Genomic DNA, 15,929 nt, shown 5'->3' with positions numbered 1-15,929 from the left:
TTAAAGGTAAGTTTTGTATTAAAGTAAAATATATCTCCACACTGACATTTTGTCTGAAGCTTCCTCAGATATGACATATCGTTGTCACACCATCAAAACACATTGCTTTCAATCGTGCATTTCCCAACATTTTGGTTATTTGAGAATATTCTTTGGAAGGGGCAAAAACAAACAAACAAAAACTATAAGTTACGGTTCAATTTTTCTTAAAATGTAATGTTTGTTATTAGGTTGGTAACTTCAGTTTCAGTGCTACCTTTAGACCAAACCATGATAAATAAATAAATAAATAAAAGTCAAGTATTATAACAAATAACTGTCTCAAGGTGACATATTAATTTTCTCCATGGAAATGAGAGGACTCTTAATCTCTCAAACAATGTCTATAGTCTCTTGCAGCTACACTCATGTATTTATCCCCTTATGTTTAGAGCAAGTAAAAATCAACAAAAGTGAAGCTGTTAATCCAAAATCACAAATGCTATTTCCATGAAAAGCTATCTGCTACTGGGAATATTTAACCTATCCACTAATTTGAGGGGAAAATAAAATATCAATCTTAGTCTTAATGACTGCATGCTCTATTTTTGAACATCAAAGCGGCTCATTTTAAACTGCAACCTAAATGCTGACTTAGCAACTTCTCACGCTGAGTATTCGTCAAATCTTAGTTCTCCTTTCCTTCATGAACTCTACTGATTATAAACGGTAGGTTGATCATTAACAAACTTTTGCTTTAAAATACATTGATACTTATTCTAAAGTTCTTAAAATTGTAATTCAAGATAAAGCATCACATGTTTAAAAACAATTATATGTAAGAATAGTCAAGAGGCTACCTAATTCTACTGTCACTTGAAAACACTGACATAAGCATTAGCCAGTATGGGGCGATGTCTTTTTGACTTAAATGACAAAAGTGGGCATCAGAATAAAGAGCAAGAAACAGGTAATTAATATAAAAATGGTACACTACTACATTTTTTCATAAGGACTAATATCAAAGTGATAGCCACTGAAGCCATGATTAAAAAGTGCTTGCTCCTTGACCATTAAGTTATGACCTAAATCAAATCCCTGATGATTATACAGTGGAAGTGGGAAATAGATTTAAGGGACTAGATCTGATAGACAGAGTGCATGATGAACTATGGAAAGAGGTTTGTGACATTGTACAGGAGACAGGAATCAAGACCATCCCCAAGAAAAGAAATGCAAAAAAGCACAATGGCTGTCTGAGGAGGCTTTAGAAAACCAAAAAGAAGGGAGTCAAAAAGCAAAGGAAAAAAGGAAAGATATACCCATTTGAATGCAGAATTCCAAAGAATAGCAAGGAGAGACAAGAAAGCCTTCCTCAGAGATTAGTGCAAACAAATAGAGGGAAAAATACAATGGAAAAGACTAGAAATCTCTTCAAGAAAATTAGAGATACCAAGGGAACATTTCATGCAAAGATGTGCACAATAAAGGATAGAAATAGTATGGACCTAAGAAAAGCAGAAGATATTAAGAAGAGGTGGCAAGAATACACAGAAGAACTGTACAAAAAAGATCTTCATGACCCAGATAATCATGATAGAATGTTCACTCACTTAAAGCCAGACATCCTGAAATGTAATGGGCTTTAGGAAGCATCACTACAAGCTAAGCTAGTGGAGGTGATGGAATTCTCGTTGCTTCTGCTGCTGCTGCTAAGTCACTTCAGTCATGTCCGACTCTGTGCGACCCCATAGACGGCAGCCCACCAGGCTCCCCCGTTCCTGGGATTCTCCAGACAAGAACACTGGAGTGGGCTGCCATTTCCTTCTCCAATGCATGAAAGTGAAAAGTGAAAATGAAGTTGCTCAGTTGTGTCTGAGCTATTTTAAATCCTAAATGATGATACTATGAAAGTGCGGCACTAAAAATGCCAGCAAATGTGGAAACCTCAGCAGCGGCCAGGGAACTGGTAAAGGTCAGTTTTTGTTCTAATTCCAAAGAAAGGCAATGCCAAATAATTCTCAAACTACCGCACAATTGCACTCATCTCACACACTAGCAAAGTAATTCTCAAAATTCTCCAAGCCAGGCTTCAGTAATACATCAACTGTGAACTTCCAGATGTTCAAGCTGGTTTTCAAAAAGGCAGAGAAACCAGAGATCAAGTTGCCAACATCTACAGGATCATCAAAAAAACAAGCAAGTTCTTCAAAACATCTACTTCTGCTTTATTGACTATGGCAAAGCCTTTGACTGTGTGGATCACAATAAACTGTGGAAAATTCTGAAAGAGGTGTGATTACCAGACCACTTCACCTGCCTCTTGAGAAATCTGTAGAAAGAGATGTGATTACCAGACCACTTGATCTGCCTCTTGAGAAATCTGTAGAAATGCAGGTCAGGAAGCAACAATTAGAACTGGAAAGAGAACAGCAGACTGTTTCCAAGTAGGAAAAGGAGTACCTCAAAGCTGTCTATTGTCACCCTGCTTATTTAACTTCTATGCAGAGTATATAATGAGAAATGCTGGGCTGGATGAAGCACAAGCCGGAATCACGATTGCTGGGAGAAATGTCAATAACCTCAGATATGGAGATGACACCACCCTTATGGCAGAAAGTGAAGAAGAACTAAAGATACTCTGGATGAAAGTAGAAGAGAAGAGTGAAAGAGATGGCTTAAAGCTCAACATCAGAAAACTAAGATCATGGCATCTGGTCCCATCACTTTATGGGAAATGCGGAAACAATGGAAAGAGTGGATGACATTTTTTTAGGGGTGGCTCGAAAATCACTGCTGATGGTGATTGCAGCAACAAAATTAAAAGACACTTACTCCTTGGAAGGAAAGTTATGACTTATGTAGACAGTGTAATAAAAAGCAGACATTGCTTTGTCAACAAAGGTCCATCTAGTCAAGGCTTTGGTTTTTCCTGTAGTCATGAATGGTGTGAGAGTTGGAATGTGAAGAAAGCTGAATGCCTAAGAATTGATACTTTCTTACTTATTGTTGGAGAAGAGTCTCGAGAGTCCCTCAAACTCAAGGACATCCAACCAGTCCATCCTCAGGGAGATCAGTCCTGGGTGTTCATTGGAAAGACTGATGCTGAAGCTGAAACTCCAATATTTTGGCCACCTGATGCCAAGAGCTGACTCTATTGAAAAGACCCTGATGTTGGCAAAGATTTAGGGCAGGAGGAGATGGGGATGATAGAGGTTGAGATGGACAGATAGCATCACCAATTCAATGGATATGAGTTTGGGTAAACTCAGTGAGTTGTTGATGGAGAAGGAGGCCTAGCATTCTGTAGCCCATGGGGTCACAGAGTCAGACACAACTGAGTGACTGAACTGAACTGCTCCTTGGAAGAAAAGTTATGGCAACTCTAGACAACATGTTAAAAGGCAGAGATAACACTTTGCTGACAAAGGTCTATATAGTCAAAGCTCTAGTTCTTCCAGTAGTCACATATGGAAGTGACAGTTGGGACCATAAAGAAGGCTGAACGCTGAAGAGTTGAAGCTTTTCACTTGTAGTACTGGAGATACTCTTGAGAGCCCATTGGATGGCCAGGAGATCAAACCAGTCAATCCTAAAGGAGATCAACCCTGAACATTCACTGTAAGGTCTGCTGCCAAAGCTCCAATACTTTGGCCACCTGATGTAAAGAGTCAACTGAAAGGAGAAGACCCTCATGCAGGGAAAGCAAGAGGGCAAAAGAAGAGAACAGTGGAAGATGAGATGGTTGGATGATATCACAGGATTAAAGGTATATGAGTCTGAGAAAACTCAAGGAGATAGTGAAGGACAGGGAATACTAGTGTACTGCACTTCATGGGATCCCACAGAGTCGTAGACATGACTTAGCAACTTAATAATAACTGCAACAAAGAGCTCCTTGTCTAATCTGTAATTATCCTGAAAGCTAAATGGAATTCACACACTGGAGAGTTTCTTTGATAACAGATCATGAACCCAGCTTAGTACTCAGGATTGCTACATAGGAGAAAATAACAAAGAAAAGAAGACAATAATTTAAAAATTGGCCATGAAAACAAACTTCTAATGTAAGGAAAAATTATGAAGGTCAGGGACCGGATTATCTTTAGCCTCACATCATGCTCCAAATAATTAATAAAAATGTTTGTGTTTGTATGTGTGTGTGTGTGTGTTGTGTGTGGGTTTAGTGGCTTGTGCTATGCAGGAATAACTACATGGCTTAGTTATGAAGTGCTGGAAATTACTGAAATAAATGGAGAAATGTGAATGGAGGTTATACATCAGCTCAACAACAGAGAATAGGATTTTCAATTAAGAGAAAGGTATACATGTGAATTGAACAATATGCTAATTTCCATTCATTTCAACATCCACATATGGCTAGTGGCTATACCAAAAACAGGTTTCCCCAGTGGCTCAGCCATGAAGAATTCACCTCTAAATGCAGGAGACAAAGACAGGCATTTGACTTCCGGGCCAGGATGATCCCATGGAGAAGGAAATGGCAACACATTCCAGTATTCTTGCCTAGAGAATCCCAAGGACACAGGAGGCAGGTGCGCCATAATCCATGATTTCAGAATACAGTCAGACATGACTAAGCACAAGCAACAGTGCTAGAAAAGAATACTTCAGTTCAGTTCAGTTCAAACTCTCAGTCGTGTCCAACTCTTTGCAACCCCATAAATCGCAGCATGCCAGTTCTCCCTGTCCATGGCCAACTCCTGGGGTTTATCTGAACTCATGTCCATCATGTCCGTAGTTTGATGCCATACGACCATCTCATCCTCTATCTTCCATTCTTCTGCCCCAATCCCTCCCAGCATCAGGGTCTTTTCCAGTGAGTCAAACCTTTGCATGAGGTGGCCAAAATATTGGAGTTTTAGCCTCAGCCTCAGTACTTTCAGTGAACACCCAGGACTGATCTCTTTCAGGATGAAGTTGTTAGATCTCCCTGCAGTGCAAGTGACTCTCAAGAATCTTCTGCAACACCATAGTTCAAAAGCATCAATACTTCAATGCTCAGTTTTCTTCACAGTCCAACTCTCACATCCATACATGACCACTGGAAAAAAACAAAAAACAAAAAACAAAAAAACAGCCTTGACTAGACAGATCTTTGTTGGCAAAGTAATGTCTCTGCTTTTCAATATGCTTTCTAGGTTGGTCAAGAGATGGTTATACCAGACCACCTGATCTGCCTCTTGAGAAACCTATATGCAGGTCAGGAAGGAACAGTTAGAACTGGACGTGGAACAACAGACTGGTTGAAAATAGGAAAAGCAGTACATCAAGGCTGTATATTTTCACCCTGCTTATTTAACTTCTGTGCAAAGTATATCATGAGAAACCCTGGGCTGGAAGAAACACAAGCTGCAAACAAGATTGTAGGAAGAAATATCAATAACCTCAAATATGCACATGCCACCACCCTTATGGCAGAAAGTGAAAAAGAACCCCAAAACCTCTTGATGATAGTGAAAGAAGACAGTGAAAAAGTTGGCTTAAAGCTCAACACTCAGAAAACTAAGATCATGCCATCTGGTCCCATCACTTCATGAAAATAGATGCGGAAACAGTGGAAACAGTGGCAGACTTTATTTTTTGGGCTGCAAAATCATTGCAGATGGTGACTGCAGCCATGAAATTAAAAGACGCTTACTCATTGGAAGGAAAGTTATAGCCAACCTAGATAGCATATTCAAAGGCAGAGACATTACTTTGCGAACAAAGGTCCATATAGTCAAGGTTATGGTTTACTAGGTGACAAGAGAATGGTAAGGTTCAACTTCTTGTGACCGTGTCTCCTGAAGTTACATAGAGAAAGGCTTTGCTCTTAGGTGATGAAATATATCGGGCTAAAATCCATAACTGTGTAACTATACCTGACTATAACAAAGTTTAAAATGTTATGTTCATGTACAGAAAGAAAGTACAAAAAGAAAACTTTAGAGATTAGTAAGTCTAAGTAAAAAACATGTGGGAGATGTACTCACATTTCCAACATTTCCATAGGCTTAACTTTTCATTAAAAGGAAAAAAAAGTAGGTGTTTCTGTCAATTATTACTCTATTTTAGTCTGCACTTACTTAAATAAGAGTCAGTTATTCGGTTACTTTTTAAAATATAATCATGCATTAGTGACACTGTAGTACTGATGGTCTGAGGTCTCGGCATGGATTTCTCATAGTCTACTGAAAAATATTTCAATAGTAGGTAATTTTCAATGTTGGCAGCCAGCCTTACTCTGCTCTAAACCCTAAAATTCACTCAGTTATACCATGCTGAGGGAGAAGTCAGAAGCTCATGTTATGTATTCGGGGAAATGCTATATCAGGGGCACCAATTATCAGAGGGACTAGTCAATTACCAAAACCTCCAATTATGATTGGTATTACTATAAAGAAGATTATTACAAAATGTGTGCCATTACAACTACATTATAGATCTGGTCATCTCCGAGCAGGGTTCTGGGTTGACCTAGTTCAGCACGAATTAGCAGGCTTAGGGCTATTCCTACTATGGCATCTCAGGCACCAAACAGTAAGTACAAGGTACCAATATCTTTATGGTTGGTTGAGAATAATCAACGGTTAATAAGCATGGGTAGAATGATTGAGCAAAGCATTAGACTGTAAATCTTAAGACAGAGTTTTAGTTCTTTTTTTACCAGGCCCTGTGGTGAACTTACATGTTGAATTGCAAATTCGGAGAAACAGCTTCAACTCTGCCCTGGCTTCTCCTGCCCTTTTTTTTTTTTTTTTTCTCACAGTGGGAGAAGTAGATTGAAGCCAGTTGATTAGGGTATTTAGCTGTTAACTAAAATTTCATGGGGGTGGAGCCCACCAATCTAGTGAGGATTTAGCTTAATTAAAGTGGTTGATTTGCATTCAATTGATGTAAGATATGATCTTGCAATCCTTATCAGGAATTAAGTAAACTATACTTGCTTAGGGCTTTGAAGGCTCTTGGTCTAACCTAAATTCCTATTCTAGTACTGATAGAATTGGCATTAAGTGGTAGTAGTATGGTGGATAGTACAATTATTATTGGTAGGAGAGTTATTTGTTTTGTAGCAGAAACCTGTTCTTTTATTTTTATATTGTTTGTGGAGGGAAATATTGTTAATGCAGTGGAGTATGTGAGTCATATTTAAAAGTATAGATTTAGTAGTGCTGTGATTGCTATAAGGGTGGGTAGGATCATATTGTCATTTTTTGTCATTTCTTAGATGATTATTCATTTTGGTATAAATCTTGATATTGGGGGGAGTCCATCTATTGATAGGAGGGTGATGAGAAATAGGACGGTCATGACAGGTGCTATATTTCATGTGTGTGATAGTGATGGGGTGGTGGTGGTTGAGTTGGCTATAAATAGTGTAAATATAGTAGAGGTTATAATAATATAAATAATTATCTCTTCAAGAAAATTAGAGATACCATGGGAATATTTCATGCAAAGATGGGCTCGATAAAGGACAGAAATGATATGGACCTAACAGAAGCGAAGATATCAAGAAGAGGTGGCAAGAATACACAGAAAAACTGTACAAAAAAGATCTTCACCACCCAGATAATCACGATGATGTGATCACTGACCTAGAGCCAGATATCCTGGAATGTGAAGTCAAGTGGGCCTTAGAAAGCATCACTACAAACAAAGCTAGTGGAGGTGATGGAATTCCAGTTGAGCTATTTCAAATCCTGAAAGATGATGCTGTGAAAGTGCTGCACTCAATATGCCAGCAAATTTGGAAAACTCATCAGTGGCCACAGGACTGAAAAAGGTCAGTTTTCATTCCAATCCCCAAGAAAGGCAATGCCAAAGAATGCTCAAACTACCGCAAAATTGCACTCATCTCACACGCTAGTAAAGTAAGGCTCAAAATTCTCCAAGCCAGGCTTCAGTAATATGTGAACCGTGAACTTCCCGATGTTCAGGCTGGTTTTAGAAAAGGCAGAGGAACCAGAGATCAAATTTCCAACATCCACTGGATCATGGAAAAAGCAAAAGAGTTCCAGAAAAACAAAAACAAAAACATCTATTTCTGCTTTATTGACTATGCCAAAGCCTTTGACTGTGTGGATCACAATAAACTGTGGAAAATTCTGAAAGAGATGGGAATAACAAACCACCTGATCTGCCTCTTGAGAAATCTGTATGCAGGTCAGGAAGCAACAGTTAGAATTGGACATGGAACAACAGACTGGTTCCAAATAGGAAAGGGAGTACGTCAAGGCTGTATATTGTCACCCTGCTTATTTAACTTATATGCAGAGTACATTATGAGAAACGCTGGACTGGAAGAAGCATAAGCTGGAATCAAATGATATGCCAGGAGAAATATCAATAACCTCAGATATGCAGATGACACCACCCTTATGGCAGAAAGTGAAGAGGAACTCAAAAGACTCTTGATGAAAGTGAAAAAGGAGAGTGAAAAAGTTGGCTTAGAGCTCAACATTCAGAAAACGAAGACCATGGTATCTGGTCCCATCACTTCATGGGAAATAGATGGGGAAACAGTGTCAGACTTTATTTTTGGGGGCTCCAAAATCACTGCAGAGGTGACTGCAGCCATGAAATTAAAAGACACTCCTTGGAAGGAAAGTTATGACTAACCGAAATAGCATATTCAAAAGCAGCGACATTACTTTGCCAACAAAGTTTCATCTAGTCTAGGCTATGGTTTTTCCTGTGGTCATGTATGAATGTGAGAGTTGGACTGTGAAGAAGGCTGAGCGCCGAAGAAGTGATGCTTTTGAATTGTGGTGTTGGAAAAGACTCTTGAGAGTCCCTTGGACTGCACGGAGATCCAACCAATCCTTTCTAAAGGAGATAAGTCCTGGATGTTCTTTGGAAGAAATGATTCTAAAGCTGAAACTCCAGTACTTTGGCCACCTCATGCAAAGAGTTGACTCATTGGAAAAGACTCTGATGCTGGAAGGGATTGGGGGCAGGAGGAGAAGGGGATGACAGAGAATGAGATGGCTGCATTGCTTCACAGACTCGATGGATTTGAGTTTGAGTAAACTTCAGGAGTTGATGATGGACAGAGAGGCCTGGCCTGTTGCAATTCATGGGGTCGCAAACAGTCAGACGCAACTGAGCAACTGAACTGTTGTACAGGTATTTTTTTTCTTTAGGTAAATTTAGTTCTAAGTATTTTATTATTTTCATTGGAATGGTGAATGGGATTGTGTCTTTAATTTACTTTCTGTTTTTTCAAGTAAAACCAGAACCTATAAAAATCCTTGAGGAAAACATAGGCAAAACACTCTCTGACATAAATCGCACCAGGATCTTCAATGATCCACCTTCCTGAATAATGGAAATAAAAGCAAAAATAAAACAAATGGGACCTAATTAAACTTAAAAGCTTTTGCAAAACGAAGGAAACTATAAGCAAGGTGAAAAGACAGCCTTCAGAATGGGAGAAAATAATAACAAATGAAGTAATTGACAACAAATTAATCTCAAAAAGATACAAGCAACTCCTGCAGCTTAATTTCAGAAAAATAAGTCACCTGATTAAAAAATGGACCAAAGAACTAAACAGATATTTCTCCAAAGAATACATGCAGATGGCTAACAAACACATGAAAAGATGTTTAACATCACTCATTATCAGAGAAATGCAAATCAAAACCACAATGAAAAATCATTTCATGTCGGTCAGAATAGCTGCTATCCAAAAGTTTACAAACAATAAATGCTGGAAAGAATGTGGAGAAAAAGGAACGCTCTTACACTCTTGGTGGGAATGCAAACTAGTACAGCCACTATGGAGAACAGTGTGGAGATTCCTTAAAAAAAAAAAAAAAAAAAAATGAAAATAGGACTGCCATATGACCCAGCAATCCCACTACTGGGAATACACACTAAGGAAACCAGAATTGAAAGAGACACTTGTACCCCAATGGTCATCGCAGCACTGTTTATAATAGCCAGGATGTGGAAGCAAGCTAGATGTCCATCAACAGATGAATGATAAAAAAAAAAACGTGGTACATATACATGTTGGATTATTACTCAGCCAAATGAATACATTTGAGTAAGTTTTAGTGAGGTGGATGCAACTGGAGCCTATTATACATAGTGAAGTAAGCCAGAAAGAAAAACACCAATACAGTATACTAACGCATATATATGGAATTTAGAAAGAGGGTAAGGATAACCCAATACGTGAGACAACAAAAGAGACACAGATGTATACAACAATCATTTGGACTCTGTGGGGGAAGGTCCACAGAGCTTCTATGAGGGTGGGATGATTTGAGAAAATAGCACTGACACATGCATATTACCATATGTGAAACAGATCGCCAGTCTAGTTTCAATGCATGAAACAGGGTACTCAGAGCTGGTGCACTGGGATTACGCAGAGGGATGGGATGGGGAGGGAGACGGGAGGGAGGCTCAGGATGGGGAATACATGTACACCCATGGCTGACTCATGTCAGTGTATGGGAAAAAAAAAACACTACAATATTGTAAAGTAATTAGCCTCCAATTAAAATAAATTAATTAACAAAAAACATTTTCTGTTTTCTCATTGTTTTGTATATGAATGCAAGGGTTTTATCTGTATTAATTTATATCCTGAAACATTGAGATATTAATTAATTAGCTCTAGTTGTTTTCTGGTGATGTGTTTAGGGTTTTCTATGTAATGGATCATGTCTGTGGCAAACCGTGAGACTTTTACTTCTTCTCTTCCAATCTGGCTTCCTTTTATTCCTTTATTTATTTTTCTTCTCTGTTGGCTGTGACTAGGACTACCAAAACTATGATGAATAGTAGTGATGAGAACAGACATCTTTGTCTTGTTACTGTTTTAGAGGAAAATTTTTCAATTTTTCACCATTGAGGAAAATGTTTGCTGTGGGTTTGTTGTATGTGGCTTTTATTATGTTGGAATATGTTCCTTCTCTACCTGCTTCCTGGAGGGTTTTTATATCACAGGTGGATGTTGAATTTTGTTAAAGGCTTGCCTGCCTCCATTGAGATAATCATATGGTTTTTAATGGTGTATCACATTGATAGATTTGTGATGCTGAAGAATCCTGGCATCCCTAGGATAAAGCCCACTTGGCCATGTTGTCTGATCTTTAAAATATGTTGCATTTTGTTTACTGAAATTTTGTTGAGGATTTTAGCACTTATGTTCATCAGTGATATTGGCCTGTAGTTTTCTATTTCTATGGCATCTTTGTCTGGTTTTAGTATTACAGTGATGGTGGCCTTGTAAAATGAGTTTTGGAGTTAACCTTTCTCTGTAGTTTTCTGGAAGAGTATACTCGGGATATATGTTAGCTTTTCTTTAGATTTTTGATAAAATTCATCTGTGAAGCCATTTGGTCCTGGGCTTTTGTTAGTTGGAAGATTTTTTGTTACAGCTTTGATTTTTATGCTTGTGATGGGTCTGTTAAGATTTTCTATGTCTTCCTGGTTCAGTTTTGGAAAATTATACTTTTCTAAGAATTTCTCCATTTTCTCCAACCTGTCCATTTTTTAGCATATAATTGCTCATAGTAGTTTCTTATGATCTTTTGTATTTCTGTTGTGTTGTCTGTTGTGATTTCTCCATTTTCAATTCTAATTTATTTATTTGATTCTTTTACCATTTTTTCCTTGATGAGTCTGGCTAATTTTTGTCTATTTTATTTATCGTCTCAAAGAACTAACTTTAAGCCTTTGTGACTTTTGTAATAGTCTCCCTTTTTTCTTTTTCATTGATTTCTACTAGGACTTTTATGATTTCTTTCCTTCTACACATTTTGCAATAAACAAAGTTTATTTGTTTCAGGATGGTGGGATGTAGGGAGCCACCTTAGGCATTACTGACAAAATGGAGGCTTGGTCCCCAGCCCCCTCTCCTCATTCTGCAGGCATGGGTCCTGGGATGAAGGAGTTAGGCCTTGTAATTCTGATTTGTCTTTTCCTCTCCCTGGCTGAGTTGACTGAAAAGGAATATTAAGGTGCTTATTGTTCTTGAGAAGAGCATAAGTAGGTACAAAGCCTTCTGCAGTTGTGCTCAGAAAATAATTCATAAAGTTAATCATTGACATTTGTTCAAGGACTTTTACAAAAGGGTGTTCTAGGATGAGCACATAGGCTGTAGCTTGAGGCCATGGGAGGGATTGATATCTGAAGCCTATTTATGAGGAGAATGTTTATGGCAAAAGGAGTTTACTGAATTTAGGGCTTAGAAATAATTAAAATAGTTAGAAGTTAAAGATTTAAGAAATGTTGTAAAGTTAGCATATTTTACTATAGCTTATAGAAGTTAGGAATTTTTAGAGACACTATAGCTAGAAGCCTTTTTAAGAGGCTCTTAAAAAGTGACATCATTGAGCTCAGGATGTTAGGGGCAAACAGGATTTAGGAAGATAAGTAGTAAACTGAGGAGTGTAGCATTAGCTACAATGTAATCACAAGTTAACTATAGGACACATTAGCGGAGGTAGATAATAGATGATAAGGGTGATTCCAAGAGAATCACTGAAGCAGGAATTCTGTTTGAGGAACAACAATGACTTATGGAGATAATAAATCTGGAAGAAGGGGAACTGAAAATGTCAAACCTCTGGTCTAATGTTTTTGTAAAAGTATAAAAGAGAATCTTAAACTTGGAATAAATAGGCAGACCACAGAAAACTGAGAGGCTGTCTCATTGCTGACACCGTTCATCTTTTCAGGTTGAATCCCTGGTTGCTGGAGTTGGACTCTGGCAGTGGGAGACATGTACATGTTTGGCAATTCATGTAGATATATGGCAAAGGCCACCACAATATTGTGAAGTAAATAGCCTCCGATTAAAATAAATTTTACAAAAAGGAATAATAAAGATCTAACTTTTTAGTAAATTAAAAAGTGTTTATATTAAAAATATATCTGGTAATTTCTTTGGGACTGTTGTGGGCAGCATGGAGTCAGTTCAGTGTCATAGAGTTACTTGTTTCAGCTAGTGCTTGTTCTCAAGTTCTATAGGTGTCTGTGAAAGACACAATCTCCAGTATTAAATGCAGGCTTTTAATCTCTTGCACTTTTCACTTCCAGAGTCCTCCTCCATTGTTTATTTTGACTTCTTCTGTTCACAAATCTCTTCAGTGTTTAATTTCTGCCATGACACAATGGGGTAAATGAAGGAAAGTTACATAGCTCAAAATACCCTGGAGTTAAAACTTCCTTCCAGGTCCTCCCCATCATTCTATGCAAAACAAAGAACTCTCTCAACCAAAGAAGAAATAGACATTAACGTTTATTATGCCCAGCTCTCCACTGGTCCAGCCTCTGGCCTATCTTCAACATTCCTTGCCCCAGCTGCTTAAGAGATAAATACTCCAAACAACTCTGGAGAAGAGCAGGCCCCTTTAAGACAGTAACTTTCCACATACATGCCTATATATACATACTCTTTTCATGGTTAAGCGCAGCAGCTTGCTTATCTGACTGCTGCCCCTTTTCACTTCATTAAAGGTGATCTGTTTCTGTAAAGTGCTAGTCGGGGTCTTTTTCTGAACCTTGCCTCCTCTAAATCCCTTACCTTATAATAAAGGTGGCCATTTACTTAGGCTAACTTGTTCAGTTGTGTTTTGGGGAGGGAGGGACGTGTCAAATACCACTGGCACATGTGGGGAGTGCTCACAGTGGACGGCCAACACTGGGTTTGCCACAGCCTTAATGGACTGTACTTCCCAGATCTGCACGGCTCAGTCTCCAGGGTGTTCTGCACAGTCACCGTCTCAAGTGGGCCCTGCTTTTCATGCAGTTCCCAGGACTATGTCTCTCAGGTTTTCAGGTGCTCTGCTTGGGTACAGACCCAGATGGGCTGTGCAATGTGTGCCCTTCCCAGGTTTGAGCAGTGCAAGTGACAAGGTGCTCTGTGAGTGTACTATCCAATGTGCACCATGCATCTTATTTACATGCCTGGTCAAGCTGCCCACTTTCCCAGGTGCACTGAGAGGACACAGTCCCAAGTGTGTCATGTGTTTCCTTTGGGGAGCTGATGTCAGGCTGTGGTACTCCTGGCTGATGTCAAATCATCCAGGATCCCAGGCAAATGTTGTTAGCAATTGGGAGCCTTTTCACAATTTGGTGGAAGATGCAGTCTTTGGGGTCAACATTGCAGGAACCCCTTGCCTTCCAGCTTTGGCTGTCACTCTTCTGACTCTCTGTCTTTGAGAAGGGAGGTCCCTATATGTCAGGCAGCTGGCTTACTCTCCTTTGGTATTTCCTCAATCCTTTGTTCTGTGATTGTGCCAGGGATTAGAGCCTTTAGTGGGAAAAGTCTTCTTCTTCTTTGTCTCTCTGGCAATCCCAAGGTTTGGATTGCTTTCTCACATTATTTCCCTCAGATTGTCCCCCAGGCATTCAAACCAGTCCTTACCATAAGGATCGATGATGCAGCCCGTGCCTCCTTGCCCAGCCTCCTTTCACTGGTAGCAGACACAAGCATTCTGGCCACTTCTCTGCTGGTCATTACACCTAGATGCATATTCTGTGAGCTTTGCCCCACTTCTTGTTATATTGCCCTCTGAGATTCCAAAACTCTCCACAGACATGCATACGAGAGGGTTACCTACTGTGTGGAAACTTCTCCTCCTTCATGACTCCCTCCTCAGAGCAAGTCTCCATTCATGAGTATTTTTTCTCTGTTTTTGTCTTTTATATTTTGTCCTACCTAATTCTGAAGAGATTCAGCTGCCTTTCTGGGTGCCTGATGTCTTCTTGTTTAGAAGTTGTATTGTGGCAGTTCCTCAGCATTCAAATGATCTTTTGATGAATTTTGGGGGAGAAAGTGGTCTCCCCATCCTATTCCTCTGCCATCTTAGGACCACCCCCATAATATTCTTTTATGATTGTATTTCTGTGTTGCTTGTTGTAATTTCTCCATTTCCATTTCTAATTTTATTGATTTGAGTCTTCTCCTCCTACCTCTCTTTTTTATTGAAGAGTCTGGCTGGGGATTTGTCTATTGTGTTTATCTATGCAAATAAATATTTTTAGTTTTATTGATTTTTCTGTTATCTCCTTCATTTCTTTCTAGCAACACTGTTTTGTGTGTGTGTGTGTGTGTGTGTGTGTGTGTGTGTATGGGATTCTCTTTCTATTTGTTTTGGATGTAAAGTTAGGTGTTCCATTTGACTTTTTGCCTGGATGATCCATCCATTGATTTGAGTGGGGCATTAAAGTCTGTCACTATTATTGTGTTACTTTCAATTTTCCTTTTATGGGGTTGTTAACATTTTCCTTATGTATTGAGGTGCTTCTGTGTTGGGTGCATATATAATTATAATTGTTATATCTTCTTTTTGGATTGATCCCTTGATCATTATGTAGGGTCCTTCTTTGTATTTTATAATGATCTTTATTTTGAAGTTTGTTTTAACTGATATGAGTATCTCCTTCACTTTCCAGGTACAAGTCACTCAATCTCACAGGGAAGCACACAGTTCCAGGTTGGCCATAGGTCTCATCAACCTCCCAGGTCCAAGCCACTTAGGTTCCTGGGTGTTCCCTGGGGTGGAACAGTCCCAGGTGGGCCATGTATCTCAGGAGATCTGGTTGGAGGCTGTGATACTCCTGGAAGATGGGAACACTCAAGGATCTCCTGAAGAAGTGATTTGTGACTAGCAGCCGGCTCACACTTAGAGGTAGATGCTGTCTCTTGGGCCTAGATTAGCAGAGGTCCTCACATTCTGCATCTGGCTGCCACACATCTGCCTCTCTGCCCCCTCAGTGGGCCTAAGAGCACCTGTCTTGCTCTCCTTTGGCATTCACTAGGATGTAAACCTTTGTTTCATGAGTGTGCCAGTGTGTCTTTAAAGCTTTCCTTCAAAAAAGGTCCTTTGCTTTTGTTTGTATCTCTGGTGTTCCCACAGTTTTGGGTGTTATGTCACATTAGTCCCCTGAGAATGTACTCAGGGCATTTAATCCTGGTT

General features: G+C 39.2%; 1 pseudogene; it reads left to right on the top strand.

Moving 5' to 3' along the window:
• Window positions 1–885: 885 nt before the first annotated feature.
• LOC138986839 (ubiquitin-like modifier-activating enzyme 1) overlaps window positions 886–15,929 on the top strand; it is a 45,420-nt pseudogene continuing 30,376 nt past the window's right edge.

The sequence above is a fragment of the Bos mutus genome, unplaced genomic scaffold (genome assembly GCF_027580195.1).
Source record: "Bos mutus isolate GX-2022 unplaced genomic scaffold, NWIPB_WYAK_1.1 CTG213, whole genome shotgun sequence".
NCBI lineage: Eukaryota > Metazoa > Chordata > Mammalia > Artiodactyla > Bovidae > Bos > Bos mutus.
Note: the sequence above shows the minus strand (reverse complement) of the source record. Positions and strands in the feature narration are given on the sequence as shown.